A 19933-nucleotide genomic window follows, 5' to 3' on the forward strand; every position below is an offset into this window, starting at 1 on the left:
CATTCCTCTCTACACAAACTTAACTCCAGCCTCTGAAATTTGACCCGTGTCAGTTCCTTGGCCTCTGCTCCTTTCTGATCCATTCTCCTCTTTGTTCTTCACACATCAGCTGTCTTTAGCTTCTTCCAATTCTTTTTTTTTTTTTTTAAACTTTTATTTAATGAATATAAATTTCCAAAGTATAGCTTATGGGTTACAATGGCTTCCCCCCTCGCACAACTTCCCTCCCGCCCGCAACCCTCCCCCCTCCCGCTCCCTCTCCCCCTCCATTCGTGTAAAGATTCATTTTCAATTCTCCCTACATACAGAAGATCAGTTTAGTATACATTAGGTAAAGACTTCAACATTTTGCCCACATAGCAACACCAAGTGAAAAAACTACCATTGGATTACTAATTATAGCATTAAATAGCAATGTACAGCACATTAAAGACAGAGATCCTACATAATTTTTTTCAAATTAATTAATTTTCTATGCCATTTCCATTTTAACACCAGGTTGTTTTTTTTTTTCTTTTTTTTTTTCGTTTCCAATTCTCTTTATATACAGAAGATCACTTCAGTCTATAATTAGCAAAGACCTCATCAGTCTGCGCCCACACAGAAACGCAAAGTATAAAAATATTGTTTCAGTACCAGTCATAGCATCCCTTGGCTTTAGACGACACATTAGGGACAGATCCCACATGGGGTGTAAGTACACAGTGACTCCTGTTGCTGACTTAACAATTTGACACTCCTGTTCATGGCGTCAGTAATCTCCCTAGGCTCTAGTCATGAGTTGCCAGGGCTATGGAAGCCTTTAGAGTTCGCTGACTTTGATCTTATTCCGATAGGGTCATAGTCAAAGTGGAAGCTCTCTCCTCCCTTCGGAGAAGGGCACCTCCTTCTTTGATGGCCCCGTTCTTTCCACTGGGATCTCACTCACAGAGATCTTTCATTCAGGTCTTTTTTTTTTTTTTTTTCCCCATGATATCTTGGCTTTCCATGCCTGCTATACTCTCATGGGCTCTTCGGCCAGATCTGAATGCCTTGAGGGCTGACTCTGAGGCCAGAGTGTTGTTTAGGACATCTTCCATTCTATGAGTCTGCTGTGTATCCCACTTCCCATGTTGGATCTTTCTCTCCCTTTTTGATTCTATCAGTTAGTATTAGCAGATACTTGTCTTGTTTGTGTGATCTCCTTGACTCTTAGAGCTATCAATTGTGAGCTGAAATTGATCACTTGGACCAGTGCGATGGCATTGGTACATGCCATCTTGATGGGATTGTGCTGGAATCCCCTGGCACTTTTCTAACTCCACCATTTGCGGCCAGTCCGATTGAGCATGTTCCAGATTGTTCATCTCCTCCCTCTCTTTTTCCACTCTTAGATTTAACAGGGATCTCTTTTCAGTTAAATTTAAACACCTAAGAATAATTGTGTGCCAATTACTGAGTTCAACCAATAGTACTAGAACAACAACAATAACAACAAATACTAAAAAGGATAAAATACTGCACTGTACATCTAAAGTCAGGACAGGAGCTGATCAGTTCATTGTTGCTTATTGTGTCCATTTCATTTAACAGGTTTCCCCTTTGGCGCTCAGTTGTCACCGATCAGGGAAAACAAATGATATTTTTCTCTTTGGGACTGGCTTAATTCACTCAGCATGATGTTTTCCAGATTGCTCCATCTTGTTGCAAATGACTGGGTTTCGTTGTTTCTGACTGCTGCATAGTATTCTATGGAGTACATGTCCCATAATTTCTTTATCCAGTCTACTGTTGATGGACATTTGGGTTGGTTCCAGGTCTTAGCTATTGTGAATTGAGCTGCCATAAACATTAATGTGCAGATGGCTTTTTTATTTGCCAAATTAATTTCCTTTGGGTAAATTCCAAGGAGTGGGATGGCTGGGTTGTATGGTAGGGTTATGTTCAGGTTTCTGAGGAATCTCCAGACAGACTTCCATAGTGGCTTAACCAGTTTGCATTCCCACCAACAGTGGGTTAGTGTCCCTTTTTCCCCACATCCTCTCCAGCAGCTGTTGTTGGTAGATTTCTGAATGTGAGCCATTCTCACTGGGGTGAGATGGAACCTCATTGTGGTTTTGATTTGCATTTCTCTGATTGCTAGTGATCTTGAACATTTTTTCATGTGTCTGTTGGCCATTTGGATTTCCTCTTTCGAAAAATGTCTATTGAGGTCCTTGGCCCATCTCTTAAGAGGGTTGTTTCTTTTGTTTTTGTGGATTTTCTTGATTTCTTTGTAGATTCTGGTTATCAATCCTTTATCTGTAGTATAGTTTGCGAATATTTTTTCCCATTCTGTTGGTTGCCTCTTCACTTTCCTGACTGTTTCTTTTGAAGTACAGAAGCTTCTCAATTTGATGCAATCCCAAAAGTTAATTTTGGTTTTCACTGCCTGTGCTGTTGGAGTATTTTCCAGGAAGTCTTTGCCTGTGCCTATATCTTGCAGGGTTTCTCCAATGCTCTCTAATAATTTGATGGTTTCGGGTCGTAGATTTAAGTCTTTAATCCATGTTGAGTGAATTTTTGTGTAAGGTGATAGGTATGGGTCTTGCTTCAAGCTTCTGCATGTGGAAATCCAATTTTCCCAGCACCATTTATTGAATAGGCTGTCCTTATTCCAGGGATTAGATTTGGATCTTTGGTCAAATATAAGTTGGCTGTAGATGTTTGGATTGATTTCTGGTGTTTCTATTCTGTTCCATTGGTCTATCCATCTGTTTCTGTACCAGTACCATGCTGTTTTGATAACAACTGCCCTGTAGTATGTCCTAAAATCAGGTATTGTGATGCCTCCGGCTTTGTTTTTGTTGTACAGGATTGCTTTGGCTATTCGAGGTCTTCTGTGTCTCCATATGAATTTCAGCATCATTTTTTCCAGATCTGAGAAGAAGGTCTTTGGGATCTTGATGGGTATTGCATTGAATGTATAAATTGCTTTTGGGAGAATAGACATTTTGATGATATTGATTCTTCCGATCCATGAGCATGGAAGATTTCTCCATTTTTTGGTATCCTCTTCTATTTCTTTCTGTAAGGTTTTGTAGTTTTCATCGTAGAGATCTTTAACGTCTTTGGTTAAGTTTATTCCAAGGTATTTGATTGTTTTTGTAGCTATTGTGAATGGGATTGATTTTAGAAGTTCTTCCTCAGCTGTGGCATTGCCTGTGTATACAAAGGCTGTTGATTTTTGTGCATTGATTTTATATCCTGCTACTTTGCCAAACTCTTCGATGAGTTCCAGCAGTCTCTTAGTAGAGTTCTTTGGGTCCCCTAAATAAAGAATCATATCATCTGCAAAGAGGGATAGTTTGAGTTCTTCCTTCCCGATTTGTATCCCTTTAATTTCTTTTTCTTGCCTAATAGCTCTGGCCAAAACTTCCAGAACTATATTGAATAGCAGTGGTGAGAGAGGGCATCCCTGTCTGGTACCAGATTTCAGTGGAAATGCTTCCAACTTTTCCCCATTCAATAGGATGTTGGCCGTGGGTTTTTCATATATTGCTTTGATTGTATTAAGGAATGTTCCTTCCATACCCAGTTTGCTTAGAGTTTTCATCATGAAAGGGTGTTGTATTTTATCAAATGCTTTCTCTGCGTCTATTGAGAGAATCATATGGTTTTTCTTCTGCAGTCTGTTAATGTAGTGTATTACGTTGATTGTTTTGCGAATGTTGAACCATCCCTGCATACCGGGGATGAATCCCACTTGGTCTGGGTGGATGATCTTTCTGATGTGTTGTTGCATTCTATTGGCCAGAATTTTATTGAGGATTTTTGCATCTATGTTCATCAGGGATATTGGTCTGTAATTCTCTTTCAATGTTGCGTCTCTTTCTGGCTTAGGAATCAAGGTGATGGTGGCTTCATAGAAAGAATTTGGGAGGATTCCCTCTTTTTCGATTGCTCTGAATAGTTTGAGGAGAATTGGAGTTAGTTCTTCTCTAAATGTGTGGTAGAACTCAGCAGTGAATCCATCTGGTCCTGGGCTTTTCTTTGTTGGGAGGGCCTTTATTACTGCTTCAATTTCTGTGTCAGTTATTGGTCTGTTTAGGTTTTCTATGTCTTCCTGGCTCAATTTAGGGAGGTTGTATGTGTCCAAGAATCTTTCCATTTCTGATAGATTTCCCTGTTTGCTGGCATACAGGTCCTTGTAGTAATTTCTGATGATTCTTTTTATTTCTGTGGCGTCTGTTGTTATGTTTCCCATTTCATCTCTGATCCTATTGATTTGGGTCTTTTCTCTTCTTTTTTTAGTTAGTTGGGCCAATGGAGTGTCAATTTTGTTTATTTTTTCAAAAAACCAGCTCCTCGTTTGGCTGATTTTTTGTAATGTTTTTTTGGATTCAATCCTGTTGATTTCTTCTCTGATTTTAATTATTTCTCTTCTCCTACTGGGTTTGGGTTTGGTTTGCTGCAGATTTTCTAGATCCTTGAGATGACTTGAAAGCTCATCTATTTGGTGCCTTTCCAATTTCTTGATGTAGGCACCTATTGATATAAACTTCCCTCTTAACACTGCTTTTGTTGTATCCCATAGGTTTTGGTATGTTGTGCTGTTATCCTCATTTACTTCCAGAAAATTTTTGATTTCTCTTTTAATTTCTTCTATGACCCATTGTTCATTCAGGAGCATGTTGTTCAATCTCCATGTGTTTGCACGTGCTCTAGGGATTCCTGAGTTGCCAATTTCCAATTTCATTCCTTTGTGGTCTGAGAAGCTGCATGGTATGATTCTTATTCTTTTGAATTTGCTGAGACTTGCTTTATGGCCTAGTATGTGGTCAATCCTAGAGAGGGTTCCATGTACTGCTGAGAAGAATGTAAAGTCCTTAGATGTAGGATGAAATGTTCTGTAGATATCTGTTAGATCCATTTGGGCTATAGTGTCATTTAAATCTACTGTCTCCTTGATCCTCTGTCCTGTTGATCTGTCTATCTCTGAGAGTGGAGTATTGAAGTCCCCCAGTATTATTGTATTGGGGTCTAAGTCTCCCTTTAAGTCCCTTAACAAGTCTTTTAAATAAGCTGGTGCCCTGTAATTAGGTGCATATACGTTGATAATCGTTATATCTTCCTGTTGAATGGATCCCTTAATCATTATATAGTGCCCCTCTTTGTCTCTCCTAACAGTTTTTGTGGTAAAGTTTATGTTGTCTGATATTAAGATGGCTACGCCCGCTCTCTTTTCATTTCTATTGGCATGGTATATCTTTTTCCAGCCCTTCACTCTCAGGTTGTATGGATCATTGTTGGATAGATGGGTTTCTTGTAGGCAGCAAAAGGATGGGTTTTGTTCCTTGACCCAATCAGCCAATCGGTGTCTTTTAACTGGACAGTTCAAGCCATTAACATTCAATGTGACTATTGAGAAGGAGTAACTTTGCCCTGCCATTTGCCAAAGATATTTTCTAATATCTGGTTTCAGATTCCTGTGATCTTTTGCTGTGAGGTTTCCTTCCTTTACCTTCTTTCATATTGGTGACCGTGTTTCTGTGTTTCTGTATGTAACACATCTTTAAGCATCTTTTGCAGGGCTGGACGAGTGGCGACAAATTCTTTCAATTTCTGTTTGCTGTGAAAGGTCTTAATTTCACCTTCATTCACAAATGAGAGCTTTGCAGGATATAATATTCTGGGCTGGCAGTTTTTCTCTCTTAGTACCTGGGCTATATCTCGCCATTCTCTCCTGGCTTGTAGGGTTTCTGATGAGAAATCAGCTGTAAGTCTAATTGGAGATCCTCTGAGAGTAATCTGGCGTTTCTCTCTTGCACGTTTTAGGATCTTTTCTTTATGTTTCACTGTGGTGAGTTTGATTACGACGTGTCGTGGTGATGATCTCTTTTGATCATGTTTATTAGGGGTTCTCTGAGCTTCCTGTACTAGGATGTCTCTGTCCTTCTCCAAATCTGGGAAATTTTCTGCTAGTATCTCACTAAAAAGGCCTTCTAATCCTTTCTCCCTTTCCATGCCTTCAGGAACTCCTAGAACCCGAATGTTGGTTTTTTTAATAGTATCCTGTAGTTCTTCCAATTCTTAAATCTCTCATGTTCCTTCCCAGCTCAGGGCCTTTGCACGTGCTGTTCTCCCTTGTTTGTGTTACCCTCTGCCCTTCTCAGCTTACTGAAGCCTTTCCTAACTGGTTCCTCCCCCTAATTTCCATTCTGTCCTCTGATAGCTCAGGTTACATACTCTTTTCATACCAGGATTTCATATCATTTCTCATGGCTGCAGTTAATTAATTGACTAATTGCATGGTTATTTTAAGTATCTGCTGCTCTCAACAGTCTGTTAATTACACGAGTGCCTGTCTTGCTCACCAGTGTATCCCTAGCACCTGACAGGAGCCTTGACATGTTCCAAGCACTTGGGGTGTACAAAAGAGTGAACGTGTACAGCCTACACTGTCTACCTCTGAAAGCTTCCCATACCCTCTGCTCTCCTCACTTCAATTAAATACTCTGTAAACAGCTTCACTCAATAAGCACTGTGGGTAGATCCTTGACCAAGGAATTCCAGAGACCGCTTATAAATACAAAGGTGAAGAGCTAAATGCACAAAATCATTACTATTCTTTACTTATGAGCAAAACATCATACTGCACACCATTTGCAAATTAACTGCAGGAAACAGTCATGTTCTCAGGGACTCGATAACAACACTGGCAGTAGGAGATGCTTTAGAAAATGATTCTGTGAACTTGTTAAAGCTTGTGTTTACTCCCAAACTTTAGGGAAAATGAATATAGCACTAATAGAAGTTAGACAATAGATTGATGACTTGATACTCTGGAAATTTAGGGGAAAGGTGTGACAGCCTACTGTGTTTCAGAATAAGCAATTTCAACAAAGACATAAAGTTTACAAAGGGGAAGAGAATTTTATGTCGCTTAATTTTATCTGATAGAACTTAACACTTGAACAACTGCTGTTTGCTAGATGTTAAGAGTTTAAATTTCTCCTTTCTCCCTGATGGATCTCAAAGAGAAATGCATCCATTTGTTCCATTGCAAATGTTCAATTGCAGATGTGGGGGATCATAAAAATTCTCGCCTTACTATTTAATTATTCAGTTGACTGCTAGAAAGATTAAGGTACCCTAATGGGATTGTAACTCAGAAATAATACATGTTTATTTTAAAAGATGGCCACGTAATTCCAAGACAAACTAAATGGCATTCTAGATTTTTAATATGACAGTGGCAATTTGGCAATTACACAAAAAGTCATAAAAAATTGGCAGCCATAAGTTCTCTTTTTTGCTTGATAGTCTTGAATATGCTTTCTGACACAAACGTTATGTTCCTGAAACTTCTACATCCAGAGTGAATAACTGCTTAAAAGGTAACAATGAGATAGTCATAAATACAGTATTTTCCCATTCAGTGGTCATATGTTCTATAAAAAGTTTGTTGTATATTTAATATTGGATCTGCTTGAAAGTATGTATACATCACAAAAGGGAAAACACATGAAAGAGAGCACTGGATTATCCATTTCTGGTAAAATTTCCAAAGGTTGTCATCAATTATAGATGGAGCACTTTGCCTATGATGTATTCCTGTTTGTTTGACACCTGATAGGCCTGTACCAATTTATTTACTTTCTCTGTTACACAGCTTTCAGTCCCTAGTGCCATTAATTCTGAGGGAAACCAAGTAACATCACTAGAAGCTACTTGAATGATTTATACCAGAATATTCTAGAACATGCCGCCCATGGAATATGCTGATTGATGGATCCAAACGGACGGCCAGAACTTCTGCGCCACCACAGGAAGTGATCCGCTTACCAGATCTTCCAGATTAGCTAAGGCCTCTCAGCACCTGCTGAGCCTCACAGGTCTGCCCTTGACTGTGGGAAGTAACGCAACGGTATCATGATGAAACACTTCCTACACACACACACACACACACGCACGCACACACTGCAACGGTATCATGATGAAACATTCCCCCCCACACACACACACACATCATGGCGGAACAGCTGCTTATTGCTGGCACCTCTAGGACATTTAGTAGTGCTCTCCTTTATTTTTCAACAACGCTTTTATTATTATAAGTTGCACCTTCACATTTACAGAAAATTAAAAGATACAAACACAGATGTCATCTTCCCATCACCCAGAATCACTGTATTTTAGGGCCTCTGCGTTTGGATCATTATGTGTGTGTATCTGTATCTATATACACATATTTGTATGTATTTTGGTTTACTCATATCAGACATGCTATGTACTAGTCTAAAACTTACCTTCTCAGTCAATGGATCTCTAACTTCCCACTGCAGTACATTTTATTTCATTGACTATCCAGACCATATTCAACTTTCCCCAAATTAAATTAAAAGGATCATTATAGATTTTTTTGTTTGGTTGTTTTTTTTTTTTTTTTTTTCTGGTCCAAGAGCTCTATCAAGAGCTGGGGGTTGGCTCCGTGGTGCAGTAGGTTAATCCTCTGCCTGCAGTGCCGGCATCCCATAGGAGCGCTGGTTCTAGTCCTGTCTGCTCCTCTTCCAGTCGAGCTCTCTGCTATGGCCTGGAAGAACAGTAGAAGATGTCCTAAGGGCTTGGGCCCCTGCACCTGCAGGGGAGACTGAGAAGAAGCGTCTGGCTCCTGGCTTCGGATCGGCGCTCCGGCTGTTGCGGCCATTTGGTGTGAACCAACGGAAGGAAGACCTTTCTCTCTTTCTCTCCCTCTCACTGTCTGTAACTCTACCTCTCAAATAAATAAATAAAATCTTAAAAAAAGATAAAAGAAACATGTCTGGGTACTAGACCCCTCATTTCTCTGCAGCTCATCATGATTTCCCTTTCGATGACACTGACTTGGTGAGAACACTGGATGGTTTTCCCCTGGCATGTCTCAGCTTCCAGATGTGTCTGATTGCTTCCTTGTGCCGTCTGGTTGATCCCTACCTATACCCCTCTATCAGCGCCAAGCTGGATGTCACATCTAAAGCACTGATGGATGCATGAGGAAACACCTTTGGCTACCAGGGCCGGGCACTCTTCTTTCTGCCAAGGGCCATTTGGATATGTGGATTTCTTATATTTTAGCTCCATTTTCCATAAACTTTTTGAATTAAGTAACTTCAAACTTTATAAGTAGTACTATTCTCCTAACTTCCTTTTCAGATAGTTCATTGTTGGAGTATAAAAATGTAACTAATTTTTGTATGTTGATGTTTTAGCCTGCAATTTTACTGAACTATTAATCTTAACAGGTTTTTAAAAAAGATTTTATTTGAAATGCAAAGAGAGGGACAGAGCAAGAGTGAGAGCAACAGCAAGAGTGAGAGCGAGAGAGAGAAATCTTCCATATGCTGGTTCACTCCCCAAGTGTTGACAAAGCTGGAGCTGGGCTAGGCTGATGCTAGGAGCCAGGAACTCTATTGGAATCTTCCTTGTGAGCGGAAGGATCCAAGAACTTAGACCATCATCTGCTGCTTTCTCAGATGCACTAGCAGGAAGTTGAATTTGAAGTGGAGTAGCCAGAACTTGAACTAGCACTCAGGTATGGGCATATAGATGTTACCAGTGGCAGCTTAACCTGTTGTGCCACAATGCTGGTCTCTCTAAGGCTTTTAAATGGAGTTTTTAGAGATTTCTAAACTTGAGATCTTGTCATCAGCATGTAGAAACCATTTTACTTATTCTCTGATTTAGGTGCCTTTATTTTTCTTGCCTTCTTCATTATTCTCTTGGACGCCCAAATCACCCAAGTATGGCCAGGGGGTTCCCTTTTTCATGGGCCTCCTGTATTCTCTGCAGACAGCTCTATTAATGTTACAAAGCTTCCTTGCTTCCTTCCTTACACAATAAGCTTCTCAAATCTACCCCGTGTCTCCCTGGACCCAAACATGGAGTCAGTCTTTTCTCTGGGCAGTCCCAGGTCCTTTCAGCCGCGAATGTGCTAGACAGTGGCGCGGACCCTGGGCACGAACTGCTGCTGGGATGACATTGCTTGCAGGCTGTTCCGTTTCCAGAAATGTCATTTGTAACCACGAGGACTTCCTCTCTTGGCCTCCTGGTTTTACTCTTTGTTCGGAATTTGGCTCACGGCAGTTCTTGCTCCAGGTGCAGCCTCCTCAGGTGTTTGGCCATCTGGGGGACCCGCAGATTGTGGTGTTTCAGAATGCAGCCTTCCTTCCTGCTGCACCAGTGTGAATGTCACACCAGTTCCGCTCCCCCGGGGTCTGGGGTTTCCTTAGGGAGGTGTCTCTTCTGGTTTTGCTGATGGTGGTGATGCTGTCCACGAGTTTTGTCTTCCGCCATCTGTGATATTCTGCCTCATTCTTCGATGAAGTAGAAAGATTAAAAATGGGAATGCTATTGACTCCTCTATTCAATCCTCAATCCAAACAAAGGGTGAGCAAGGGACACAGGCCAGGTTAATCAGAGTAGCTCATCCACTTGGTACTGGATGTTGGTTGAGGAAGGCAGTGACACTAATGTATCCAATCAGAAGTCACACGGGCCTTTTGCTGGAACTATTGGGCTAGAGGAGTCAAAAAAGTGGAAATCTGGAATTGTTAAGGGTTATGGAGAGAAGCTGTTGGGGCAGGACACTGACATGGGGAAGAAGATTGAAGGTGGAGACATTCAGATATGAAGGACTTCTTTTGAATATCTAGGTCCACCATTACCTGCAGCCAGACCAAACCTTCTTTTCATTTATGCAATTATAATAATTCCTTTTGGTTAAATGAGGTAATTAAGATGAGTGTTAATGTCACTGGGTAGTACAATATATACTGCTATAATTATTTTTGAAAACCAATTTGAGTTAAGGTTCTATCATTTGCAAAAATAACAACAACAAAAAATACCAAAGATTTAAAGAGTTGTGATAGGCACTTTATGTATTATATCAGTAGATCCTTCCTTCAAACCACACTATATAGATTTTTACTCACACCTTACAGAGAAAAAAAGAACTCAGGCTTTAAACTGAAGTACGTCAGTCGCATGATAGGAAATAGTAGAGCCGAGATTCAACCTTAGCATCTTGAGCCTGGACTCCCAGCTCCAAATCATTTAAAAACTGTTTTTCATGGAGCCGGCGCTGTGGCTCACTTGGTTATTCCTCCGCCTGCAGTGCCGCCGTCCCATATGGGCACCGGGTTCTAGTCTCAATTGCTCCTCTTCCGGTCCAGCTCTCTGCTGTGGCCCAGGAGGGCAGTGGAGGATGGCCCAGGTGCTTGGGCCCCTGCACCAGCATGGGAGACCAGGAGGAAGCACCTGGCTCCTGGCTTCAGATTGGCGCAGTGCTGGCCGTAGCGGCCATTTGGGGAGTGAACCAACGGAAGGAAGACCTTTCACTCTGTCTTTCTCTCTCTCACTGTCTACATCTCAACCTGTCAAATAAATTAAAAAAACAAAACTGTTTTCCATGTAAAAAACATAATTGAAAGTACAGACAATCAAAAATAACAGGAATTCATCTATAACATTGTGCTTCATCAATAATCAATCTGTGTGTTTATAGGCTAAGCTATGTTACTGGCTCGTGAAGTTGGAAGCCATGCTGCTAGTCCTGCCCATAGACACTGTGATGCCTTCACACCAGATTTTATAAACAAATGCCCAGCTTCACTTTTCAGAGTTCTCCATGTTGATTCTTTGAAAGCTAACAATTGAAACCCTAAGAGTAGTGGAGTGGCTGGCACTGTGGTGCAGCTGGTTAAGCCATATCCTGCCATGTCAGTATCCCACATCAGAGCATTGGTTCAAGTCCTAGCTGCTCTGCTTCTGATTCTGCTCCCTGCTAATGTACCTGGGAAAGCAGTAGAAGATGGCCCTGGTACTTGGGCCCCTGCCACCCACATGGGAGACCCTGATGGCATTCCTGGCTCCTGGCCTGGCCCACCTTGGTTGTTGTGGCCACTTGTAGAGTGAACCTTTGCATAGATCTTTCTCTGCCTCCCTCCCTCTCTCTCTCTCTCTGCCTTTCAATTAAATACATAAATCTTTAAAAATTGAGAGTAGTTGAGCACCTGGAGCTGGTGAGATAAGGAAGCCTACATTTCCAGCACAGGGACTTGTTTGCTGAGGGAATTCTGTTCAGCACCCCTGGCTCCCAAGGCCGCAGACGTTCCTCTCCTAGACAAACAGGAACAGCTTGTTGTCAACTCTACACTATTTACTGCTTAATGAAAAGCATTTCTTTAAAGTAGTATAAATTGAATTAAATGACTCTCCATTTTTCTTTCTAAATGTGTTCAATAATAAATAAGTTTAACTAAATTGCAGATTCATTTTCACCTCATTTCTTTACAGCACTTTTGTATGGAGCTCCCCATGAACAAGCACTAAATGTCTTCCTACATCCTTGTCTGAAAAAATAGAACGAAAGACAAAGAATGAAAACACTCTGCCCAATTTGGAATTTCTTTGGGGAAAGCCATTTTGTAAGTATAATTGTGTTGCTTTTAACGTCCAATGATAATTTTCTTAGGCTTACAGCTAACATGCCTCTGGGAAATTAGCAATGATGATAATAGGATGAGCTGGTATCCCCATTTTACCAGTGAGGGATTGTGGGCTTAGAGAAGGAAGCTGACAAAAGCACAAGGCTAGCAAGGAAAATGATACCAACCTGGGTGAGGCCAACACTCATGCTTGCAATTTCGACTTTTTCTCTTCTAATGAGAGCTGACTGAAGACTTGGGAGTTAGAGAAAACTACTCACATCCGCTCCAGGAATTGTTGCTTCCAGAGCCTATAGTCCCCCTCCCCCTTAAAGATCTGTTAATGTGAAAGGCAGAGCAACAGAGAGAGATGGAGAGACAGAGAGGGAGGGAGAGAGAGGGAAGGAAGAGGGGAGAGAGGGAGAGAGAGAAGGAGAGAGGAAGGAAGGAGGAAGAATCATTCTATTCACTGGCTCGCTTCACAAAAGGCTGCAGCAGCCAGGCAGAAGCCAGGAACATCCATCCTGGTCTCCCACGTGGGTGGCAGGGGCCCAAGTACTTGGACCATCCTCAGCTGCCTTCCCGGGGGTGTAAGCCAGAAGCTGGATCAGAAGCAGAGCACCCTGGATTTGAACCATCGTTCTCATATGGGATGCGGCCTACTCCACTCTGCCACTCTGGCCTCAGGCAGTCCTGGGCTCATGCTCAAGAAACTTAACAACTTCCTACAAGACTTCTATAAGCCGGAGGTCAACTGAAGCCATCTGCCAAGGAATCAAGGTCTCCTGTAACCAGAGACAAGTTTTTGCTGGCCTAATTCCCAGGGTGCCTTTGAAATCCCTAGGATAACTGAGAGGGGTAGCCTCTATTTTCTTTAAGGTAAGTCCACCACCATGCTACCTTGTCCAATAGCTACTCCTGCCTGACCCACGTGTCCAGGACTGGACCATCCCAGCTGAACCAGTCCACAACTGACGCTGTCCATTCTGGGTGCACTGCTGTCCCTTGGTAGATAACTCTCCACCAAGCTAAGTCATGACTTTGTCCCACTCAAGCACAAACGAAACCTGCCTTGGCTGACAATGACACTCTGTATGAGACTAGTAGAAACAGCTCCCAGGAATAAGCCATACACACTCACACACACACACACCCCTCCACCCAAGATATAAGACACACTCCTTAACCTAGGTTTAGGGGAGAGTAAATTCTCTCACAGTTCTGGTGCACTCCCACATTTTAGAACTAAACAGAACAGATGGGTCATGTATCCAGGCTTTGCGTGACTTCCTGGAGTTAAATCCTGGCTCACAAGCCTTGCCTAGCCGTGCCCACCAGAGAAGATAAGGAAGGTGGCTGCTCCCAGTCTCCACCTTACATGGTAAACATTTGGCAGTGTTGAAAATCAGTTTCCCACAACAAAACAAGACAAAATGTAGTCCCTGCCTGTTCTCAGCACCCTGCTCCCCAGGAGCCGCAGCAGTACGGGGGCTGGGTGACAGGCCAGGCAGCATGGAAAACCCCCAAAGGCTGCATCTGCCAGGGTGGGCCACCTTATAGGAATGAGAAGTCAATTCCAAATACCGTTGACTTCATGTCAGGGACCTCTAGACCTGGAGACCATTGAACGTTTGGTTTTCATCCAGGCTGGGGATAGGTGTCAGTGAGTGAGACCCACGTGGGCGGCTTCCACCTTCCGGAAGTACCCAGCCGCCCCACGGCTGCACGTGGTCCCCCCTGACTGTCTGCGGTGCTTTGGTTGAACTTGAGGGCCACTGCCCACCTTCTGCTTCATCCTCAGCCGAAGGCATCACAGTTGGAGGAAACAACCAGGCTTTGGTGTCTCAGAGAATGGGGCTGGAATCCCTAGGCAACTTCTCCCCAACTGTGTGATCTTGAGCAGGTGGCTTTTGCATCCAGAGCCCCCACTGCCTCATCTATTCACCGTCTTTTGTGGCAACTGGGAAGAATAACTGAGACACTATACAGCAACCGGTTAGCACACACCTGCAGAGTGCGCACATTAGAAACCGTAGCCTTTATGTCTTCGACTCCACTCTTGGAGAGCAGGATTCATGTTTGATTTTTCCATCCTCTCTCACCTCCCACAGCCATAGCCTAGCATATGCCTTCTTGCACTTGACCTGAGTTCCGTAAATATTTGCTGAATCATGCATACGTGAGTAAATGAATGGGTATGAAAACTGCCGCCGGTGCCCGGGGGAACACGTTTGAGCCGATAATTACATATTGTGAGGAAGGGAGAGCAGTATCTGCTGTCCGGCAGGCAACATCATCAGAAATGACAGGGGGCGTGTGAAGCTTGTGAAATGTCAGAGCACTGGTCCCCGGAACAGTTGGCCCTTTCTCCAGAGCTGCACGGAGCAGACAGCCACTTGGCATTTAGCATCAGTCTTCTCCATCAAACTTCAGCCCAGGAGAGCTATAGAGGCACCAGGAGCAAACACTCTCTCAGTGACCAGCCAGCCGGTGTCCAGGAGGGGCCCACACAGTGCCAAGGTCAAGGGCTGGGAAACAGAACGGAAGGTAAAACTGCTCTTGGAAATTCACAACCTGCTGGAGAAGCAGCTACTGCAGAGAGAGTGCAGGGTGTGGGATGAGCGCCGCAGATCCAGGGTCTGATTCGGGAATGCGACCTGGCTCCTTAGCCTAATGGCCTCTCTTTGTCTGACCATGAGACCTGCGAGCCTCTCATTCCTGAGTCTTGGGCTGGATCAAGCTGTGTCTGATTCCTTCCCTGTATTAGTCTCTGGATCCTTACAGCCTAAACTCCTTGCTTCTTCTGTGTGCAAGGTCACTTCTCACACAACTTTCAGATTAAACCTGAACACAAGTCAGGATTCCTGCAAGCCAACACCTGCAGTTCAGCCTGCACTCTTCCTTGAGCTACTGAAATGGCCATTGAGGGTCTGTGGGACACTGGGTGCTGAGGACACTGGGGCAGACACAGGGCATATTTCACAGGATCCACACACTGAGGCCACAGCAGAGGGGGCTGACCGCTACAGGGAGGAGAGAACAGGGAGCTCAGGCAAGTACTGTAGGAGGACTGAAGCCAATTTAAACACAGATCCGAGCTAAGACCAAAAGGAAAATAAAGCTACTCAGGGAAAAGGGAGGTGAAAAAGAGGAAGGGTGAGGTCCAGGGTCTGAAGGCTGGGTTCAAATCCTGGAAAAGTCAACACACCCATCTCAGCCCCAATTTCCACATTTTAAAAATGGCAATAATAACAACTTTTACCTCATAGGTTATTGTCTTCACAAACCAATATTAACTTATATATACATATGTATATATCAATCTCATTAGCAAAGTATCTGCCACCTAAGAAGAATTCATAAGGAAAATGATTAAGGATGAGATAGGAAAAAGGTCTCAGTGTGGAGGGAATAGAAAGCATCCCTAGAGATACTGGAGAAGAACGATGTAGGAAGTCTATTACAGCTGGACCCTGCACGGGCAGTGGGGAGTGTCTAGAAGTCTTTGGGGATAAGCAGGCACCCGGGGATCACCAATGGCACTGCTTCAATCCTCTCTTTCCATATGTGGACATCTGTCTCAAACAAAGGTGGCCAACCCTACCGCTGGCTTCACAGACTTCCCCCTCAGGCACTGTTTTGATGCAGTCACCTCTTGGTACCCAAGTTCTGTCTGAGGTCCACTGTGTATTAGTTCAAAATCCACACAGTCATGGCTGCATCCAGGATTCACACAAGGCTGCTGCTAATCTTTTTTCCACTCTCATGTTTTGCTTTCTTTCATGCTGACTTCACTTTAAGCCAGTCTTTCCTGAGTGAGAGTAAGAAGGCCATTAGCGATGCTGGATTAACATGAGAAAGCCCAGTGATTCTAACAGAGAGATGCTACCTCCTCCTGCCATTCCCAATAGTTGTGACAGAAGTTCCAGGGTTCATGCTCACTGGTCCCCCTTGGATCACATTCTTAGTGCTGACACAGTCATTGTAGCTGGCAGAGTGGATTGCACTGATTGGCCAGCCAAGGTCACAAGCCAGAAGGCAAAGGTCAAGATCTCTTCCCCCAGAATCCCATGGATGGGGTTGGGGGGGGGGGTAGGGTGGAGGAGAGGTGGGCCAGTCAGTTGCCGAGTGGTTCTCAGATCTCTGCTCTGCACCACAGAGAATTGCATCTCCTTGATGTCTTTGCCATCTGGTCCCCAAGTAGGTAGCAGGTGGCCATGGTAGATAGAGAACAGAAAGACAAAAAGCCTATGTATTCTGTACATTCATTTCCTATCTCGGCTTCAGACAATGGCTCTGTTGCCTCTGGGCCCCTTCTCTTCATAGTCTTGGCCTCTGCTGTTCAGGTGCACCATGGTCCTGGCTTCCACTGATGGCCGTTGGTCCCAGCCCTAAGTGTGACAGCTACCATCTGCAGTATGAACCACTGGGCTTGCTTGCCGTCGATGGGATGACTCTCAACCTTTCTATGAGCTGCTAGTTCCCAACAGACATCTCACTCTATTTTAAACACCTAGAGTGGTTCTGTTGTGCCAACTAGCTGCGGAATCACGCAGTTCCCTAAAGGAAAATGCAGAAGAGGGAATGAAGGTCAGGTAGTCTCCTTCTACAATGAAGTCACGATTGGTTCTTGCAAGCTCCACTCCAGGGGACTGAAGATTTTCCTGTAACCCCAGGCTGTGCCAGCCTCACTGCTACTTTGAACATAATTCTAAGAGGCTGTTTTTCCAGGAGGCCTGTAACAACAGCAGCAACAGCAGCAACAAGCAGTTCAGTGCCATATGCTGGGCCAGGCATTGCTCCAAATGCCTTCCAGACGAGCATGTTAGCCCAGGACTCCCAGCTACCCTCCGAAGCACTGCTACCACATCTCTGCTGTTGCAGGCAAGCAGAGCGAGGCACAAAGAGGTAACGTTCCCAAAGTCCCAAAGTCGAAGAGCAGGGAAGAGGTGGAGCTGAGATGTGCCCCTGTGGTCCTGCTTCCTCTGACCCAGGGCACCTGCCTTTAGGTATGAGAGGCACCAGTGGAGGGCAGCAAACATTCCCTTTCCACAGCTTGATTCAAAAAAAGGTGCAAGTCCCCCCAGTCAGAGGTGTCAGACAACCCCCATCTGGAGTGGCAAATGTCCCGTCCCCAGGGGATGCGGGGGGGGGGGGGGGGGGCTGTGCTGCACAGCGAATGCCCTGGAATGCTTGGGGTTTTCCTCTCGGCAGCAGCTCCCAGCTGTGAAGCAGTGCCTAATAAACTCTGAGTTATAAAAGGGGATTAAAGCTCTATCTGCAAAAACCATTTGTGGCACAAAACAATCACCAGGCTCGTAAGAAATGTGGTGGAGAATTCTGTGACAATCGCACAGCCACGGTGCCAAACCCTCGCTCAGCATTCCAGCGAGTGGAATCCGAACTAAACGAGGAAATAATCACGGGGCTAAGATGAGGCCTAATTAGAGCTAAATTTAGCCAACCCTGGTTTTTCAGAGTTGTCATGAAATCCATTTCAGCTCAGACAATAATCACGGCAAGCCGAGATAATGAGGTGAGGGCTTTCATTTGAAAGGTGGAATTGTCATCGATACAATAATTACGACGAGCAAGAAACCACAACAACGCCAGGGCCAAATGAAACGGGCAGTTGTTTGATTGACACGTTCGAGATTTCGCGGTGGCCGGGCTTGCTAGCTTTCTGGCTTGATGGAAAGCAGGGAGACTGTCAGGCAATATGGAGATTTCCTTGCCACAGCCATGGCTGCCAGGGAAGCCGGTGGGTGGCTCAGGACAGCGTGGCCGGAGCTGGTTGGTGGACAAGGGCTCTGATCCGAGGGCAGGGCAGATTTCTGGCTCTGTCCTTCCTGACAACGCTGTCGCAAACCAGAGGAGTGACACCACAGGCCTTGCTCTGAATTATGTCCCAAGGAAAGGGGAGGGGAGGTTGCTGGGGAGCTGGCGGGGAGGAAGCCGTTCCAATCCGAGTTAGCCCTTTCGGCTCTCTCTTCCAAGAGCACAGCCACTGAGAAGTCCCCAGGGTTGGCTCCTGAAGCTGATGCACCAAGAGGTCTGAAGCGGAGAGAGGAGGAGGTGATTGGTAACAGAAGTATCCCTGGTAGTCATGCGTGGGTGCACGCATGGAGCACCCGGGCCCTGAGCACCGGCTCACTTTCCGCCTTTGTTCCACTCTTATGGGCAGAAAAGGGACACAGAATTCTCAACACTGGTTATCCAGACACCCAATCCTCCAGCAGTCCATCTGTCATTCTCAGGTGACACTCTCACTGTCTGATTTCATCTGCATTACAAAGCTAGAACGTAGGTATCATTACCCCCATTTTGTAGATTAAGAAATCAAAATTCTGGGAAACCTAGTCACTTGCCCCCAAATCACAGAAGTTGGATAGTTCAGTCAAAGATTGCTGGACTGCAGTCCAACACTGCCTCCTAGCTACTTCCTTCAGCTCAGTGTCAAAATGTCACTAACGCAGAGATCCATGTGCTCCATGTCTTTAACAGAGCTTATAATAAGGCGCAAACAACTAAGCTTTAGCTTAAAAATTCATCCAAGTAATTGGACGAAAGAGATATTCCCTGCAAGTCTTGAACTTCATCACAAAGGACTCAAAAAGGAAGACACACTGGGATGGTTTGGGGGGGGGGGCAATAACACTATACACCATACGATAATGCTATACACGCTAAAAAAATGCTACACTCTATATAATCATGCTATACACTATAGAATAATGCTATACACTATATTATAATGCACACTATATAATAAGGCTATGCACTCTACAATAATGCTATATATTCTACAATGGTGCTATACACTATAAAATAACACTATACATAACATGAATCCAAACCGTGTCACTGCTCTCCAGAAAGGCACTTCAATGAGAAAAGAACTTAGCATGTAGCTGCAGGTGTGTTTATAATCAAGTCTAATATTAACGCAAGAAGAGGCACAGTCTTTGTCCTTCTCTGACCTCCCCAAACGATCTGCTCTATTAACTCAGATGCTCCCCTCCCCTGCCTTGCCCAGCCTCTACGAGCTCAAAGTGTGGTCTGGAGAGAAAGGCCACGTGGGCAGATCAGGAGCGAAAAATAGAACAGTAAATCACTCTCGTCATGTCTTTGTGAGGACATCTAACTCAGATGAAGCAATTTAAAACAGTATCTATCAGAACATAGACCCAGGAAAGCTGTGACTACATACCAGATGCCCCACATCGTGGTAGCCTTGCGACACTGAAGATGGCATTTTCTAGAACTTGTGATGATGACTCCCTCCCCACACGCCCCTGCTGCGGTGAGAAGTGGCTCTGAGCTCCCCGCCTCTGAGTGTGGGCTGGTTTGTGGTCATGGTGGAAGGTACACTATGTGACTCCTGAGGCTTGGCCATAACAGACAACACAGCTTCTACCATGTTGTCTTGGGACACAAGATCTTGGAACCTGGCTATCAGGCTGGGAGGAAGCCCAAGTAGCTTCACCAAGAGGCCAAGTGTCCAC

This window comes from Lepus europaeus, chromosome 9 (assembly GCF_033115175.1).
Source record: "Lepus europaeus isolate LE1 chromosome 9, mLepTim1.pri, whole genome shotgun sequence".
Taxonomy (NCBI): Eukaryota; Metazoa; Chordata; class Mammalia; order Lagomorpha; family Leporidae; genus Lepus; species Lepus europaeus.